Source organism: Rhinolophus sinicus, chromosome 6 (assembly GCF_057876585.1).
Source record: "Rhinolophus sinicus isolate RSI-liver-muscle chromosome 6, RSI-T2T, whole genome shotgun sequence".
NCBI classification, from domain to species: domain Eukaryota; kingdom Metazoa; phylum Chordata; class Mammalia; order Chiroptera; family Rhinolophidae; genus Rhinolophus; species Rhinolophus sinicus.
This window is the reverse complement of record NC_142506.1, coordinates 12,690,083-12,708,712: the sequence shown is the minus strand read 5'-3', so window position 1 is coordinate 12,708,712 and position 18,630 is coordinate 12,690,083. Positions and strand designations below refer to the sequence as shown.

The window sequence follows — 18,630 nt, the reverse complement described above, 5'->3', positions numbered from 1 at the left end:
CGGAGCGTGAAATTGGACGAAAGTGGTAACACCAGGTGTGGACAAGAATGGCTCATAACACAAGGTAAACTGAGGTAGCTGGCCCACGTGTGAGGTGGGAGCGTGTGTGCGTCATGGGTATTTCAGCGAGGCCCTGTTCAGCTGGATAAAGTTGTCTGTGTTTGCCTGCTGTTTCTCACAGATGCAATCGGACACAAACAAATGCAAAATTCAGGTTTTCGCAACTTTTCCTCTAACCTGTATATCAATCGTGTTGGAACAAATCTGCCTTTTCAAAACAAGCATGATAACAGCACTGACAAGACCCTGTCTCAGACGAGCCCATCGGGGCAGAAAGAGTGAGGAATTTCTTTGTCAGCCCCTTCCCTCTCCTGTCTCCCATGGGGTAGAGTCTTCATCGGCGCTAACTCGCCCCTGTGCTCAGGGTGCTGACCTGGCCCCTCTGGGCCGCCACTGGAGAAGCCAGAGCCCTTGGGGACTGGACAGGGGGAACCTGAGGGCAGAAGCTGGCAGCAGCCCCCATATCGAGGGTGTAACGTTGGCCAGGCTGACGCCTGGCTTCTCGGGAGGGGAAGGGGGACTGAGAAAACTATTGGAGTCAGGAGCAAGTGGTGGAAACCAGGGTGCAGGTGGGCCCAGTAAACCCAGCAGAGCTAGGGGGTACCTACACTGGGCCCACCTGCCCTTTCCTGACCCTTATATGTCCAGCCTCTGGTTCTTCCACTTAAGACACCTCTTCAGGGGTGGAGGTAAAGCTCATAGGCAGAGTGGTAGCAACGCTGCCAAACTCAGAACAGAAATGGAAGCCATTGGAGCTGGGAGTGACATGATCAGATTTAGATGTTTTAAGTATTATCCCGAAGCAATGTAGAAACTGGTTGAGTGGAGGACAGAGAGCAGGAAGGAGAGCAGGCAGGCGGAGATGGCGGCTTGGACTCGGGTTAGAAAAGTGGTGGAAAGTAGTCAGATTCAGGGTGTATTTTGGAGGAAGAGCCAACAGGAGTTGCTGATGGATAAATTGGAGTATGAGTGGAAGAGAGGATTGTTGCCTGTCATGACTCCACTGATGACTCCTTTTTGGCTCATGGAAAAGTCACTGGACTGTAGTCAGGAGACAGGCCTGCCCTCCTTAGCAGTACGATATTTGGCAAGTCAGTGAAAGCTTAAAATCATGGAAATGTTGCATGTGTCATCTCTAGAGGAACCATCCAGAGGCCAGTCTGCATAGTGGCAGCATTCAGCTGTGATGAATGCAAACACACGCAATGAGAGTGAAATGCAGGAAGTCATGGGGAGATGAGGGCACCTCCCTCCTGCCTAGTAAAGAGAGGCCCCTCCTACAGGTGGGGTTTTGTTTCGGGGTTTTATGTTGGAGATTTGAAGTGGCATCTGAAGTTCTCATCCTAACAGCACTGACAAGAACAAAATATTTAGAACAGTGGTTCTCAGCAGTGGGAGGGCTGAGGGGTCAGTCGGCTTTGTCCCCCAGGGAACGTTTGGCAGTGTCTGGAAACATTTTTGGTTATCCCAGTTTGAGGTGGGGTTGCTACTGGTGTCAAGTGGGTGAAGGATTTTTGCATGCTGCTAAACAGCCTCCAATGGGACGGCAGCCCCCCTCAACAAAGAGTCAGCTGACCCAAAATGTCAATTGTGTCAAGGGTGAGAAACCCTGATTTAAAATATCATAAACATCCAACATGGGAGGAAATCGTTAACCCTTTTCAGGCCTGTGGCAAAACCCCCTGGTCTGCAGCACGGGCTGTGGGGCCCAGTGGACTCTGCTGCTGTCCACATGTGATACAGAAACCTCTTGCTCTGCATCTTTGGGACGCACTGATGAGTTGAGTACACATATGTTTAGATCAGTGTTTCTGAAAGGCTGCCAAGTTAAGGGGAAAAATTAATGAAAATGCGCCAAAATGGCACTAAAAGTTAAGCAATGTGTGCCAAAAATTGAAACAACCATGATGCCCTTCCGTAGGCGAACCAATAAACAAGCTGTGGTCCGTCTACGCAATGGAGTGCTACTTAGCCATAAAAGAAATGAGCTATCAAGCCCAACAAAAGAACTCAGAGGAACCTTAAGTGTACATTAATACGTGAAAGGAACCGGTCTCAAACAGTCACACACTGTATGCTTCCAACTCTATCACATTCTGCTAAAGGCCAACTATCAAGACAATGAAACGATCAAGAGTTGCCAGGGGTACAGGGGGAGGCAGAGGGAGGTGACTAGGTGGAATATGGGGGGCGGGGGGCAGTCACAGCAGTGAAACTATTCTGTGTGATGCTATAATGATGGATACCTGTCATTCTCCATTTGTCAAAACCCATAGACTGTACAACACAAAGAGGGAACCCTCATGTAAACTATGGACTTTGGTTAGTGGTCAGTTTCATTGTGTGGGCATTGGTTTGGCACTTGTAACAAATGGGCCACACCGTTTGCAAGATGTGAGTACTAGGGGAAATGGCAGAGAGAAGGAGAGTGGACTTTGTGGGAACTGTACTTTCTACACAGTTTTTCTGTACACCTAAAACTGCTCTAAAAATTAGCCCATTAATTTTTTTCGAGTTAAGCAATGTGCTATAACAGAATTAACAAAATTATTATCATTATCCTAGCAGCTACACTTACTGAGTGCTTCCAAAGAGGCAAACGCATAATAAAAAGTTGTCATTGCCATCGTTGTTGGCAAGGGTTATAACAGAACTGAGAAGGAACAGACGGCTCTCATTCAAAGAGCATTTACTCAGGTCCAAGCCCTATATGGTTAGTCGCCACCATCATCCGAGGAGGAAATTTCTAATTATCGTCTTCATTTCGTAAGACAAGGAAATGGAGATTCAGAGAGATTCAGACGTGTGCATCAGAGGCAGAATTTGAACCAGATTTATTTCCTGGGCTCATGTACCTCACCGTGTGCTCTGCCATTGTACACGTCCGTGTAAGAGTGAATATGCGTGACATAGAAGAGAGAGATTGGGGTGATCGGTGAGTGTGAGTGGATAGAAGGCAAGAGAAGAAAGAAAAGCATCCAAAAATGAAAATACTCATACACACAAATGAAGGACAAAGAGAAAAGGAAGAAAATGGAACAAAAAGAAGTGGCAGAAGTAGACGGAGGAGGAAGTCAAGGAGCCATGTCCCCCGGAGCTGCCTGGAGCTGGTGGCCCCGGCAAACGAAGGTTGTCCCTATCCCATTCCCCCCACCCTGCGTCTGGGCCTCTTCCTGCAGGCGTTGCCTGCTTGCCTACGAGGGCTCCTCATGGGATAGTGTATGGCTGTGACCCAAGCTGACCAGTCTTTCCCTTGGGCCCTGGCCAGCCTGAGAGCTGCATTTGAAGCCTGCCTCCCTGGGTGGTCCTAGAGAGCTCCTCTTGTCCAAGGTTGTATAGAAGGTTCCAAGTCAGCAACAGGAGCCCACACCCTCTTCTCCAAGGGTGTTCTGTTTCCAAAAGAGAATATGAGGACCAGGCAGCTGCCATTTCATCCTTCAACGTGGGTGAGCAACATATAAACCCGAAGTCCTGCCTCTGGTCCTGCAGACTGTGCCTGCTGCGTTGACAGTCCAGAGACACAGAAATCGCCACTCGTCTCCTTCAGAAGGTGCAAGAATGAATTGTTCTGTGCCACCCAGTTTCCTTGAGGGTGTCTGATCATGTCACTCTGGACCAAAAACTATGGAAGGAAGGTCCAGCTGCCCCACCTGGCATTTTCACATCTTTTATAAAGTTATGATACACGTAGAAGGGAAGATGGTCTTCCTCTCTCTCTTTACCCACTTTCCTAATTCTACCTTGTCACCTTTTTATCCATCTTAGTATCTTGACCCTCATCTTTCACCTGCTAACAGAGAAACCCACATGAGGACCTGGGACTAGCTTCAGAGCCAGACAGGTGTCACCTGTCTGGCCAAGTAGCTTCATGTCTCTGAGCCTTAGCGTCTTGGTTTGTAAAATGCTATAACAGCAGCTACTAGAACATAAGTTCTTTGTCAGCAGGGCATTGGCTTGTTCATGGCTGGGTCCCCAGAATGTGGCGTAATAGTTGGCACATAGTAGGTACTCAATAAATGGAGGACTTTTTTTCACTGAATAATAAATAAACCCCCCAAAATCACTTCATAATGTTTCTGTGGGGATTAAATGAGATACTGTGTGCATAGTACGTAAAACATAGAACTGGTGCTCAAAAAATGCCAGTGACACATATCATTGGGTGTTTATCATCATTAACTTGTTATATCCTCCCAAGAATCCCATGCAATAGGTCTGGCTATGCCCATTTTGTGCAAGAGGAAACCAGAGAAGAGGACAGGGAGTGAAAGAATTTTTAGAGGAGAGCTCGTCCCTTTTAGTAAAAACTGTACCTTTAAAAAAAAAAAAAAAAAAAAGTCACAACAAGGAGCTGTAGGGAGGCTCTAGAGTCAGTCCAGGAAGAGGAGACTTGGGTGTTTCTGCCTCCCTCCTGAGCGGCATCCCAGGATGGGGCAGGATGGGACTCCCCCCACCCTTACATTTGCTATCAGCCTCCTCCTGTCTGCAGAGAGCTCTGGCCAGGACCCTGAGTGCCCAGCTGTGCTCTTACTGACAATAATAGTAGTCCTAATAAATTGCGGGCTGATGAATCCCTGATTGCAGGAGAGAAAAAAAATTAAGAGTGAGCTGATTGAAACTCTTGCTAAAGCTTATTCTTTGGGAAGAGTCTGGCTTGGCAGGTGGGAGGACTGGGGTTCTCCTGGGGATCCGACAGGAGATTTTAAAGAAATGGTTCTGATGGTCAAACTGCAGAATGTGATCGTTCGCTACACTTATCTTGGTCAGCATTTGTCACACCACATGGAAATTGCCTGGTTCCTAGACTGTGGGTGCCTACAGGGCAGGGACATCCCCCCCCTCGATCCCCTGTAATAGCAACATAGCATCCCAAACATAGTAGGTATGACACTATCTGGTCCATATCCCTGACTTAAGAAGTCTTGTTACTAGTGAGGACCACAGTGAAACAAAAGAAAGAGCAGGAAAAATGCTACAGGGTGAGAGCGCACAGATTTGTTTAGAATTCCAACTGTAAAGGGGCTTATAGAAATTGCTAAACTTGAGCCATGTAAAGCCAATTATGCTGTAACACTCCCAGCGGCCACACCCTCTTCTCGGCTGTCTGCTTCGGTGCCTCTGAAGAGAAGCCAGCTCCCCTGCAGCAGGCGTCGTCCCCTTGGTGTCCCTTTCCTCAGAAAGCACATTTCTCCACCTAATTTAATTGCAAATGCCCTCCTCCGTCCTCACACCTCCCCTGCAATCTGATTAGTATTGGCTCTTCAATTTGCCACCACCTGTGTGCCCCCTTTAACAAAAGGGAGAGCACAAGAGGGAGAGGGACACATGTCAACATTAATTGCAATTTAATACAGTTCCTTGGCAATGACCCTGGGGAGAGGGATGAAGGAAATCAATTCTGGTGATTGAAAAACAATATGAGAATTAAGAGGCCGTACTGAGATCTTCTGGAACGGACAGAAAAATGCCTCTGAATTTTTTGTCCGTGACTAAGTGGAGACGGTTACTCATTCCACACAGTGCCATGCAAGCATCTCTTGAGGACATGCTCTGTATGAGGCACCATAGCAGGCGCCCTTTTATAGACCAAGACACCAAGGCTCAGAGACAGGAAGCTATGTGGCCAAGGTCACATAGCCACCTATCTGGCTCTGAAACCAGTCCCTACTCTGCTGCCTCTTGGCCTCCCTGGGTCTGAGCATGGTCCTGGGTAAGGAGAGAGCTTTGTCAACGTCTGAAGCTTCCCCCTACCCTTCCCCAGTTTTGTTTAGACTCAATTACACAGCATCAAGCAGAAAACAGTGCCTGGGAATTAGGAGATAATGGGTGTGACCTCAGAGGTGGTTGAACCCCTGTGAGCCTCAGTTTCCATGGCTGTGAAATGGGGATAAGTATAACACCTAAGTTTACATGGACTTTCAAACAACCAGGATATGGGAACACACTTTAAAAGCCATGGTGTCCTGAGCTAGTAGGAGTTATTTCTTGGCACCCTGATAGGCCTGGTTTCCTTGGGAGCCTCAGCTCCTCCTGGTGCAGGGTGCTGGAGTCTCTTCTAGATCATGAAAGGCAGTACTGCCTAGTGGTTATGACCAAGGTTAAAATTCCAGCTCCCCACTTATTAGCTGTGTGACCTTCAGCAAGTTAGTCACCTCTCTGTGCCTCAAGTTTGTCACCTATTAAATGGGAATAATAATGGTACCTACCTACCTCAAAGGATTGTTACGAGAATTAAGTGACCATCTTCCAGGGATAAGAGTAGCCACCATCACTCAATGCCTTCCGGCACCGTAGCTTTCTTTGTTCTTTTCTTAAAGAACTTGACAAAACCCTGAAAGTCTAAGACATCACTGATGATCACATTTCTTAGTCTGAAAATCAAGTCTAATTGTTTCTGGAAAACATCGTGTCCCACTATTTGGTTTTGAGTTTATATCCTTCAGACGGGGAATATTTTGTTCTGTCTGTTTGTTTGTTTTTTTTAATGTGGCGTTTGGAGATTTAATGGAGCAGTGTCATTGTCATGTAGTGAAGCAGATTGTTAAAAGAATGGGAAAGTGAAGCCTGGTTCAGGGCCCAGGATGTTGCCTCATACACGGAGTGATTTTTGTTTTTTCTGACAATGAACTAAGTTTGTTGTTTTCTGTAAGCTGGTCAGTGGTGAAGCCTCTTTTCTCAATCCCAGGTCAACTCTGTAAAACCAAGCAGCTGGCAGTGTGGGCCAAGAGAAGGAGCAGTCTGGATGCAGGGACAGGGGTGTCCCCAATCAGTGTGTCAAGACGGCTTGGTTCTTCTTGCCAGATGTGGTGGCCCGGGTAACATAGGGCCCACTGTGGCTTGTTGGAGGCCTCCAGCACTCTTGCTCAGCCGGGAATCCCAAATTCATGAGAAATTATGGCCACCAGTCGTCTTCAAGTAAATGACATATTTCAGGTCGTCCAAAGGAACTGGGCATATTTGGTACTCCCTAATTTGTCCACACTGTGAAAATCAGCCACCATTCACTCAGCATCGCCAAGCAAACCTTGGCTAGGTGCTATCTACATTAGCACCAGTTTTTACCAGAAACCCCATCTCACAGATGAGGAATTGAAACTCAGAGCAGTGAAGTGACTTGCCCAAGATGACACAGCTATGAAGTTATCGAGCAGGGGACTTTTTCATTGCCAAGCTCTTATTCATTCTGGTATACCCCTGGGGGGAAAAGTATTAGGAATGAGAAAACTGTAGAAAAAGCCTCAGGGATGGTAATGAAGGTGGTGTTAGCCATCAGTGAAAAATTGCTGCTGTTCATCCTGATTGGGGGTGGGGTGGGGGGTGATGTTATTAACGATTCACTTTCCGAAAAGGATCTAAAAACTGACGAACAGGTACACATATTCAACTCTGTTTTTTTTTGAAGAAAAACAAAGAATGACGTTTGCAAGTATGAATTCCAAGGTCAGAGGCAGAACTAAGCCTAGTTGACCTGCTTCTGCATTTTTTTTTCCTCCCCACCCTCAAGCATCACAAGCTTCACATTGTAGCATTTGTTTTGTTTGTTTCGCTTCTTGTCCAAATAGAACCCAGCGATCCCAGTGTGTCCCACTGACAGGAAAATGATAACAGCCATGACGTATGTAGCATTCTCTATGTGCCACGCATTGTTCTGAGCCCTTACCTGCATTCATTCCTTAAAGCTTCACAAGACACGTACCATTATAACCATTTCACAGATAAGGAAACTGAGGCACAGAGAAGCTAAGTCACCCACCAAGGTCACTCCGCTGGAAAGTGGCCATGCCGGGATATGTGCCCAGGCAGGCCGCCCCAGTCTGCTCCTCCCCTCTGCACCTTTGGGCTCCTGGCCCAGCTCCGCAGAACCTGCTCTCAGCCTGGTTCTGCCAGTTGCTGCGGTGGGTTTGCACGGACTTGTCCAGTATTCACTCTCTGGATCTCTTCACAATTTCACGAAAGTCTTGGGTGTCCAGGATTAAGGGTTCAGTCAACAGCCATAGAGCATCCATCCATTCAGCAAACCTATCCTGAATCTTTACTGGATCCCAAACAGCAAACTGGCCACCATGAGCCTGGGTCCTCATCCATACCCTGATGGAATCCCAATGTTCCCAAGGGCTGCAGCATATCTTGTAATTTGTTCTCCCTCCCCAGAGCAGCAGCCCCCTGTGAGTCCTACATAGACCTTCTCACCACCCTACAGCCCCTCGCCCACAGCCCTGAGAGCATTGCCTCTCCCAGACAGATATTTTCACTGCTTTTCTTCCCTACTCCTGCTGGAGAAGAGCAGGACTTTTGTCCTCAATACTTGGAACCTGCTTGATTTGTAGAAGTAGGCGCTCCATAAATGCTTCTTAACAGAAGAAGCTCCTACCCTGTATTGTCTGTCCAGTTAGAGCTAAATGGGCATGGTTTCCAATTGTACAAAGAGAGAAGCTTCTTAAATAACAGGCCCTGTGAGGCTGTAGGAAAAGGGTATGTATTTATACTCATGCTATGCTCAATAACTTCATAACTGTGTCACCTTGGACAAGTCACTTCCCCTCTCTGTGAGTTCCAGTTTCCTCACACAGAGACACCACCTTGAGTCTCCTGTATTTACCGTAAAAAAGGAATTCTGGGGAGTAAGGGGAGGACTTTTTGCTGCACTTGTCTTGCCTGTGTCTGAAAATGGTATGTCTTAAACTCCTGTTAACCCAGTTGCACAATCACACCTTCCTCTCCACTTCCCAATCTTCTGACTTACATGGAAAATCAATGTATTTCAAGTAGGAAACAGCTGATGCAGAGCGGTTTCACCTGAGGTGGAAATTATGCAGGTGGCTTAATGCAAATTGGAGGGAAAGACAAAAATAAAGTGTGTCAGCTAATACAGGCGCACTCACATAGTGCTATTGCTTTATTCACTGCATTTGTAACAAGGTGGGCTGTGTGCAGTTAAAACTAACAGTATGTCAAGTTTAGGCTTTGGGGGAAAGGATGTGAAGGGACATGTAAACCACAGATGCTTATTCTGGTTTTTAGCAGAGACATGAAATTTTTTGTAGCCTTCAATGTAGCATGTTTCTGCCTCTGTCTACCCCCACCAAACCTAAAAAGCAGGGTCTCTGGAAGCAGGATGATCATGGAAACTGCTTTAGGGGGCTCCTCACACTTGTGGGTTCCAATTTTTGAGACTCAGTGATGCTCAAAATACGTCGGTCCTTCATTTTGTCCTAGCGCTGGGTTCAAGGTGGTTGGTTTCAAAGGCTCATAAGTGGCATGGGCAAATATTGTTTATTTTTGTAGTTATGTGTTTATCCTTAGTATTGGAAAAAATATATAACTAGCTGCTGCCCAAACCTGTGATAGGTATTATTGCTTGGAATGATGCTAGAATTTACACAATGATTTTTTTTTCAATTATTAAGAAAAGAATAGTACAGGGGGTATTTGTCTAGAACGTAACTCACAACAATGCAGTACGAGAATCAATGACTGAAGCTGGAGGAACCATGCTAGAATGTGAGCATATTTACTTAACTTCTTTAAAAAACACCAAGCATGTGGTCTGTCCACCCGCGTTCCTCCTCCACTCCCATCCCCCCCAATTTATCTTCCCTACTTCTGGAAGAATTGATGAAAACTATCAGTGTGTGTCTGAATCACCTTGGCTGCCTGTCGTGAGTGGGACGTGGCTGTCAAAGAAGCAGTCTCACACACGTTTCTCTGTCCACAATGTCAGACTTTATTAGAATAAAGCCATGGATCTAGTCCTACTGATTCCGTTTACCACGGGCATTAACCAAGGCTCTGGCCAGAGGATAGTCTCCGATAGTCGAGCAGTTTCACACAAGAAGGTCACACAGGTTTGCAATAATAGGATTAGGCCAGGCGAACAGAGTCTTACGTAACAAAGATGAGAGAGCGAGTCTGGTGTTCAGCGAGTGTCCCTATGGCGCTGGGGTGTGTAGCATCGGGCATCGGGTAGGGCTGGTGAGACGGTCAGGAGGCAAAGCTTCAAGTGCTCCATCTGGGAGAAGTGCAGATGTGGCTGTCAGCTCAGCAGTTGAAGCCTGAACAATGAGCTGTCAGAGAGCTCTGGTTTTATGCTTGACACTGGGTGTGGTGCCCCCATCCGCAGCCTGATAAAGCCGTCCAGATGGTCACACTCCACCCTGCATCTGGAGTTATCTGGTTAGGGCATTCACTGGGTATGCCTTTCACGGGATGCTCTGGCATGACTGTCACTTTGGGACTGACACAGCTATCAGAATTATGAGAGTCCATTTTGTGTTCATAATTAATGATCTATACAAATGCCCTAAAATGGAGATCTCTCAGACTCTCCCCAAGAGAGTCTAACTCAGTGGGTTTGAGGTGAGGCTATGGAGTTTGCATTTGAATAAGCTTTCCAGGTGGGTTTATGGTACGAGGTCCTAAGACCTTACTTCTCAAAGCACTGCCTCAGAAGAGCTCCCAAATAAAGATGGTTCTACTTACGCACGGAATGCTCACTTTCATTTTCCCCCCAGTGATCTAGGTCTGCTCTCTGGGAATAAAAATCTCATAAAACCTAATTTAATTGTTAAGCAATGTTTCTTCTTTGAAACCACTTACACATGCACATTTGGGGGCTGCTGGGCTAATCAGAATTTCTCATCCTCAGCACTATTGACATTTTGGGCTGGCTGATTCTTTGTTGTGATGGATTACCCTTGCATTGTAGGGTGCGTAGCAGCACTCCTGGCCTCGACCCACTGGATGCTAGTAGCACATCCTACATCCCCGCTATTGCGGCAACCAAAAATGTCTTCGGACTTTGCCAGATGTCCCCAAAAGGGACAAAACCATCTACCGTTGAGAATCCCGGGGCTAAATTAGTAACTTCATTCCACTTTGATTAACCTTTCAAGTCATGGCTGGATTCAGGAGATGTGGCAAGAAGGGATTTGCTAACTTTCCACTGCTAGGACTGAGGGATGTGAAAACTCAGGTCCCCAGATGTGAAAAATATGCTCCGGCAGAAATTATTGAGAGCTCTGTGGTCCTTGAATTTCTATTCTGTGTGTGAAACATAATGAGTAGCCTGGCAAAAACCTACTTTAGATCACCTGCTAATTCAAGGGACTGCGTGGAATCAGAATGTACCTGGGACAGGTGACGTGACTAGTGGTCTGCCCTTCCAGGCAAGTTCTGCTGATCCAATATGTGATACAGGCTTCCATTCTGTTGGGTGTTACAGTAAGTGGTGAGAATACAAAAATGAGTAAGATGGAGTCCTCTTCCTCAAGGGGCTTAGGTCTATTAAAAGGAGTCAGGCAACTGCCCCAAAAGAACTGGCAACCCAGAATCCTATATCCAGCAAAACACACACAACACACACACACACATGCACACACATGCACACACGTGCTCCCGCATTCAGAAACGAAAGGGGAATCAAGGCATTCTCAGATAAAGGAAAACTAAGAGAATTTGTTGCCAGCAGACCTACCCTAAAAGAGTGGCTAGAGTAAGTTCTCTAGACAGACAGAAAATGCTGAAAGAAGGAATTTGGGAATGTCAGGAAGGAAGGAAGAATACACAACTGTTTTCTACTTTGCTGCCCATCCTGAAGGAAAAGGACCACAAAAAGCAAAGCAGAGTCAGTTTTGAAAAAGGAAGACAGTCTGAATCTCAAGGATGCTATGAGACGGAAGAGAGGGATAACGTGGTCCCTATCCAGGGCAAAAAGTGGTCTGGGAACACAATTTGCAGTTTATATGCTCAACTTCTTGGTGTTGGAATTAGTAGAATAAAATGAATTGGACTAGAGCAGAAATGTTAGGCTGTCGGGCTTCCTTCCTTCTTTACATTGGGCAAAAATTCCACAGCTTCTCTTAGAAACCTAAAACACAACTCTAATGAGTTTCCTGCAAGACAGCCTCAGTTAGGGAATGAGTCAGAAAATCTGGGAAAAGTTTTGAACTGATACTACTCTCTATCTAAACCCAACTTCCGTTTTGGGTTAGGTAACTATAACCTCTGGGCCAAGAAAATCACCAGTTTTCCTAAAGGTCAGGAGACTGAAGCATAGTTAATTCATCTCTTTGAAATGAGCACTAAATTGCAATAGGAACTGAACGGAGGCCATCAGTTAATCCAAGCTATATAAGGAGGCTGAAAATTACCTGATGTTTATTGAGAGCTTATATCTCAAGGATCTGTCACACTTACAATTATGTTTGGTGCAGAATTAATGAGAAATTGGAGACAACCAAGAGTCCATCAATAGGGGAGTGGTTTATGCTTCATTCAGACAATGAGATCTGCCCAAGAGGATAAGTAAGGATTAAAGGATTACTCCTTATGTGAGGATGTGGTATCACCACTATATGTGGCTGACTGAATAACACAAGTCACTGAATAATGCATCTAGTGCAGTCCTTCTGTGAAAAATAAGCTCCATGTGTGGGTGTGTTTGTGCACGGGAAACGGATTATACATTAGACTGTTAGAAGCAGTTCCTTCTGGGGAATGGAAATAGAGAAGCAAAGGTGGGAGGTCCTTTTAAGTGCTCCCGTATCATTTAGGTTTTCATAAATTCCATATGTTGCGTGTGAGATTGAAAAATGTAAATGGTTTCAACTTAAGGAGGACAGAAAGCCTGAAGGCCTACCCCATCTCAGGGGTCAATCATCAACTTCACAGCTCTGAGCCTCAGTTTCCTCAAAATGGGAAACTTCCCAGAAGTGTTGGAGAAATGAAACTGGTACAGCTGCATGGAAGGTACCCAATCAGCATGAAGTCAGTCCAGCTCCAGCCTTGGTTTGGATGCCCAGAGCCACTGAGCAAAGGTTGGAAGACATTTTTCCATCTAGAAATCAAAGATGTATAAAGTGCCTCGATCTTAAGTACCCAGAAGTGGTAGCAGTGGTAGCGTCTTTATCCCACCCCTCACATAGAGCCCAGAGAAAGGTGTGTGACAGGTACTACAGAAGTGTGTGTGTGTGTGTGTGTGTGTGTGTGTGTGTGTTATCTAAACCAAACTAATTCTAATACCTGTTGCTGCATTTCCCAAATACATTTCCAAAAAAATGTATACACATTTTAAGAAAGGAAAAAGCTATTAAAATTGTAATAATACTCAATATATACCGATAACAAAAGGTGAATACAAGTCACGTGTGACTTCTGCAATGACAAGAGGTGCTCAAAGTGGTTACCATCAACGTCCAGACACTTCTGATCATGGCGAACTACTGCTTGAGCAACACTGACCAAAGTGTCCACTTGTATACATTTCTTTGGCACCCCCGATATATGATCTCGAGATAGTTAAGGGGTTCACCGTGGATGGTAGTACAACAGAAGGACAGCTGCAAAAGACAGACCTGCCTATATACTTGCCCTCTGATCCGATAATTTAGTTCACAGTGGGCCATGAGTTCCACGTGGGTGAAATTGGGACGACAAACCTTACCCTCTATCTTGCAGGACTATTGTAAACACAAATAAGAGGGCCACTGTGGGAGCATTGTGTAAACTGTAAAGTGCCGTCTGTATGGAAAACCCTGGTTATCACCATCTTCCCTTTCCCCTGGCCTAAAACTGTAGGAAGTTACCTGTTTCCCTCACCTACCCAGCTTTCAGGCATCGTAGACTTTGGCTCCAAAATTAAGTTTTCAGAATACTTAAAACTGCTTGCCAGTGAATGGCTGTGGCTAGGATAATAACTATGAAATGAGAAAGCACAGGTAAAGCTTGGCCCTTCCAGAAAAGAAGGCAGTTGTTGGCATTGTTTTCCAAAGTAGATGTTTAGTTCCTGGTCTGATCTGAGTTTACCTGAACTCCGTTGGCAGCTGGACACTTGCCTTGCCCCAGGGCTAGGGATCAATCACCTTTACAAGTTTCCTTAGTGATTTCCTCTCTTCCATAGATGCCACTTAGTTCTAACTTGTTCTAAATTTCTTCCACCTGATTCTAGTAATCAATAAAGCTGAACCAATGAGGGTTAGAACTCACTTGTACTGTGGCTTAAAGTTTATCTGATTTGAGCATAGTAGCTGAAAGGAGTTAGGTTTGGTTAAAAAAAAAGTGGGGGTGACGGGGTGGGTGGGACAACTTTGTGAATAGTCATTGCTCTTCAGTTGACTTATAGACTTTGCATTCCTGGTAGTTTCTAAAAATAAACTAAACACACATTATTCTGATACACTCGCCTCCAGAGCCCAGACCACATAATCCTGCTCCTGCCTCCCCCAGACCTGTTCTTGCTCTTGTTTCTACTTACTCAGGGTAGAAACCTGGAAGGTGGCCCCGGTGACACTCACACTCACCTCCCGTGCTCACTCCAACCTCCTGGGTCATCGTCAACCTCAGCTTTCCATCCCCATTGTCACTCGTGTGACCCATGCAGGACCTTGAATCTGACACCTGACCTCTTCGGCACTTCCAGTTTTACCCTCACCTGTCCATCTCCCACCCTTAGCCAGGGTGATCCTTGAAAGCGTCATGCCTTTTCACCTGCATAGAACCCTCCCTGCCTTCCCTGGCTACCAGGTAAGTCAGGTTGCCTGGATTCCACTCCCCTCGCCCCCCTCAGCCCCACTGCTCTCCCAGAAGCTCACCTCCCGCCCCCCAGAAGTGCACCCTCTCAAAACTGGTCAGCTCCCACTCCCCTTACACACTACACAACCCAGCCTCTGCTCTGCAGCCTCTAGGCCCAGAAATCCTCCTCCCCCTTCTGTTCACCTGGTAAACTGCTGCTTGCTCCTCAAAACTCAGCATACGAATCCCCTCTTCAGAGAAGTAAGTCAAAGTGGGAAAAATCAGAGGCCGGCCAAAGACCAGAGGGATCTAGTGATACTAGCTGCTTTCTTCCTTAAATTCAGGGCCCTACCCTTGGCATCTTGCCTTATCTACGTCAGCATCCACCCCAACTATAAAGGTAGGTCCTGTCGTTATGCTGGTTTTGCTAATGAGGACACCAATGTTGATTGGGTTCAGTGGCTTGCCCAAAGGCGCACAGCCAATTCATAGTGGTGCTGGGCTTTCAACTTCAGTCCGTCTGATGAAAGCTTGCATTTTGGTCAGCTGCAACGTTCTGCTGCCTAGTGCAGGATTTTTCAAACTGCCAGTCACAATTCATTAGGGAGTTGTGAACTTGGTCCACTAGGCAGGGCCAGCTACGTGATGTGTGGGTCCCAGGGTGAGATGCAAATGCAGGGCCCCTTGTTTGAAAAGCAGGGAAAAGCGTTTCCCTTTCTTCTGCAGTCTCTCAACCTGTCATAGTGTTTCTTATTCACCATTTAATGTCATGCTCCCTCAGGCATGCAGATATCCCTGGGAGAGTGCAGACCCTCTTGGGGACCCTGGGCACGCATCTGACCATGACCCATTCTGAGCCAGTGCCCAGTACCCTGAGTTGGTGGGTGGGGGGACAGCAGCCCTTGCTGGGTGGGGGCAGGAAGTGAGTGGCCCACAACCCGGGAAGTGGAACCCTGCGTCCCATCCAACTTGACTTACCAAATAAAAATTCACAGATAAAATGATCTAGAATTTCGAGACGGTGACTACAGAACATTATAGCCGAAGCATAGGACCCCCTTCTGAGCCTGGGCCCTGGCCACGGTATTGGTTGCACGTCCCTGCTGGCAGGTCATGACAGGAAGCTTTGCGGAAATGAAACAGAAAACAATAGAAGGTATTAGAATACACCCTGCATAGTGAGGGTATTATTTGGTTCACTTTGTTTTTATACGTAGGTTTACACACACACAGGATTGCCACATAAAATGTATATCTCACTGTGAGTTTCAGTCAAAAATGGCTGAAAACTAGTGAGTCAGCCCCTTGCAGTCAACTGTTGGGTTGCTTGGTAGGGTCTCTGCCAGCTTTAAACTGCCCCCTTTCCCCGATGGTGCCCAGAGGAGGAAAGGGGCTTGCCAAGATGAAGCGTGGGTGGTGGGGAGTAGAAGTGTGGGTGGACTGAGTTAGAGGGCACCAGCAGGCCAGCCTCACCATCTCCTCAACCCCTCCCTGTCCCTTGCAGTCACACACCACACACACACCCCTCCCCCACCCCACCTCCAACCCTCACCCCCACACCCCCTCTTTCCTCTTCTCTCCTCCCCCTGCTCTCGCCACATAGAGGGCTTCTCCATGAAAAGACTGCCCACCAGGACCCCCAGCAGAGTTTGTCCCCCCCACTGAACCCCACTGAGGTTCTGCCCCCACCCACCCCCCATTTGAACATGACAAAGAGATAGGCTTGGAGTTCTAAGTATCTGGTGGCCTGGAAGATCCCTTTCACGGTTTTTGCAAGATGAGTTTATAGGAATAGTGGCATGGCTTCCAGAGGTCAGAACCTTCAGACACCCACACAGCTGTTTTGAAAACACTGTACCTTTTCAGTGTGTACTGCTAGCACACAGCATGGCCTCGGAGCTGGCATCGGACCTGCAGGCAGTGACAGACACAGTCTGACAGAGGCTGTCAGACAGGAACAGAAAATACAGCCTGACGCATGCATGCACCAGCCCCCCTGCTGGTCTGGGCTGTCAGCACTGGGGAGCCTGTCAGCCTGACCTTCCACAGCGGCTTCTAATGGCCGACTCATGGCATCATGCAGGCTGCTCTGTGTGACCATGTGGTCACTGCGTGCTAAGAATGGACATGTGATGGGAGGTGGGGTGGAGGGAGCTAATCTCCCCTTTGCAGAGCCTGGTCAATAGCACTGAGCTGCAAATCCAGGGACTACCCTTTAATCGGCCCTACTGTGTGCCTCAGACTGCCAAGGGCCTCCAGTGCCTTGTCTCCTAATTGTCAGCAGCCCTTTACGGAAGGCATCCTTAACTCATTGTGCAGATGCAGAAACTGAGGCTTAAAGAGCCTGTGGGCTTGCCCAAGGCCACATATTCATTAGTAAATATGAAAGCACCTACTCTGTGCCAGGTCCTCCGAAGACAATGGTGGGCAAAACAAAGGGGTCCTTGCCCTTGTGAACCTTACAGTCTAGAGGGAACCAAGAAGAGGTGGGAGCCCAGATTTGTTTTTAATATCACGGCTTTATTGAGATATATTCATGTGCCATATAATTCATCCTTCGAAGTGTACCATTCAGTGGTTTTTAATATATTTACAGAGTTGTGCAATTTTAGAACATGTCCCATCATCTCAGAAAGAAACCATGGTCCCATTTGTAGTCACTTCCCAATTCCCTCCAATCCCCTTCTCCCCCAGCGCTAGGCAACCTCTTATCTCCTTTCTGTCTCTGTACATCTGCCTATTCTGGACATGTCATATGAACGGAATCATTCAGTATGTGGTCTTTTGTGACTGGTTTATTTCACTTAGCGTAATGTTGTCAAGGCTGGTACGTGTTGTAGCATGCCAGTATTCCTCTTTTGCCAGGTGAGATCTCATTGTGTGGGTAACCATGTTTCATTTATCTCTCCATCAGTTGACAGGCATTTCCACTTTTTGATCATCATGAATAAGGCTGCATTGAGCCTTCAGACACAAGAGTTTGCGTGGCAGGAACCCAGATTTGAACCCACTTCTGCCCATCTCCAGAGCCTAACCACTGCCCCTCATGACAGGAACAGGCAAACAGCAAAGGCTGAGGGGCTCTGTTTTGAGCATCCCGAAACTCAGGGAATACAGGGGAGTAACTGAACAGTCTGAGCAGCATCAGCAGTGGAGCTTGAATGTGGTGTCTTTCTGGCTTGGACTTGCTCACTAACAGAGCATGTGTTACAATCACTCATGGCTCTTCCCTGAGCCAGTCACCTTCTAACCTGTTTCCCTCTTATGACAAAAGGAGGGTTTTGTGACACTGTCCATTATTGATAGAAGGGAAGGGATTGTGTGCGTAGAGCCCGGCAAGCTCTGCCAAGTCTATGGTGAACCCATCCTATACCTATGGCCTTAATGAGCTCAGCTGGCTCCTGGAGCAAGCCTTCCCTGACCTCCACATCACAGACCCCACACACTCTGTTCTCTGGTTGTCTATAGTATCCTCCCTCCATTCACAGCACTCAATCTATTGTCTCATCTCTGTCTGTGTTCTTATCTGCCTCCTCCCCGGACCCAGGGAGAAAAGATTGTTCATTGTTCTATTCCAAGCACCTAGCACAGTCCTTGGCACCTTGGAGGTACTCGGGGAAGATTATGGAAGGAAGCAGACAAGCCAGCAAACAGCACCAGGGAGCTGCTGCTCTCATCCTGCTGCCTGGTCCTGGCAGCCAGCCCTGTGGAAGGCTGCCTGGTCCAAGGTGGCAGCATGTACTAAGAAGGAACAGAACACTAACAGCTCTTGAGTCCCCCAAGCCAGGGTCACCATAATCACAAATGGGGAAATGGGGAGACAATGGGGCAGAGTGGGCAGCAGATGGCATTTGCCGACACCTGACAAGCCCAAGGGCCCCACTGTTTATTTCTCAGCCACGCCTGCAGTCCTTGGTGCGGCCCTGGCCTACTTTCAAGCTCATTATATGCTTCTGCTGGAGCGAAATGCTCACCCTGCCCCTGGTTTCTGAGACCTGCCCTTTCAGGCCCTTCACTTGGCATTTTACTGCGTCCAAGATTCGCCACTTACCAAAAAACCCC

General features: G+C 47.1%; 1 protein-coding gene and 1 long non-coding RNA gene across 3 annotated transcripts in view; one reads left to right on the top strand and one right to left on the bottom strand.

Moving 5' to 3' along the window:
• The window catches only part of ZHX2 (zinc fingers and homeoboxes 2), a 142,380-nt gene that overhangs the window by 82,617 nt on the left and 41,133 nt on the right, over positions 1–18,630 (top strand). The window lies entirely within an intron of this gene.
• On the bottom strand, positions 9,761–16,634 carry LOC141567816 (uncharacterized). The gene is made up of 3 exons (XR_012490658.2): positions 16,427–16,634; positions 15,547–15,692; positions 9,761–10,069 (listed from the first exon to the last, which is right to left on the bottom strand). It is a non-coding gene; the product is annotated as an uncharacterized LOC141567816 (long non-coding RNA).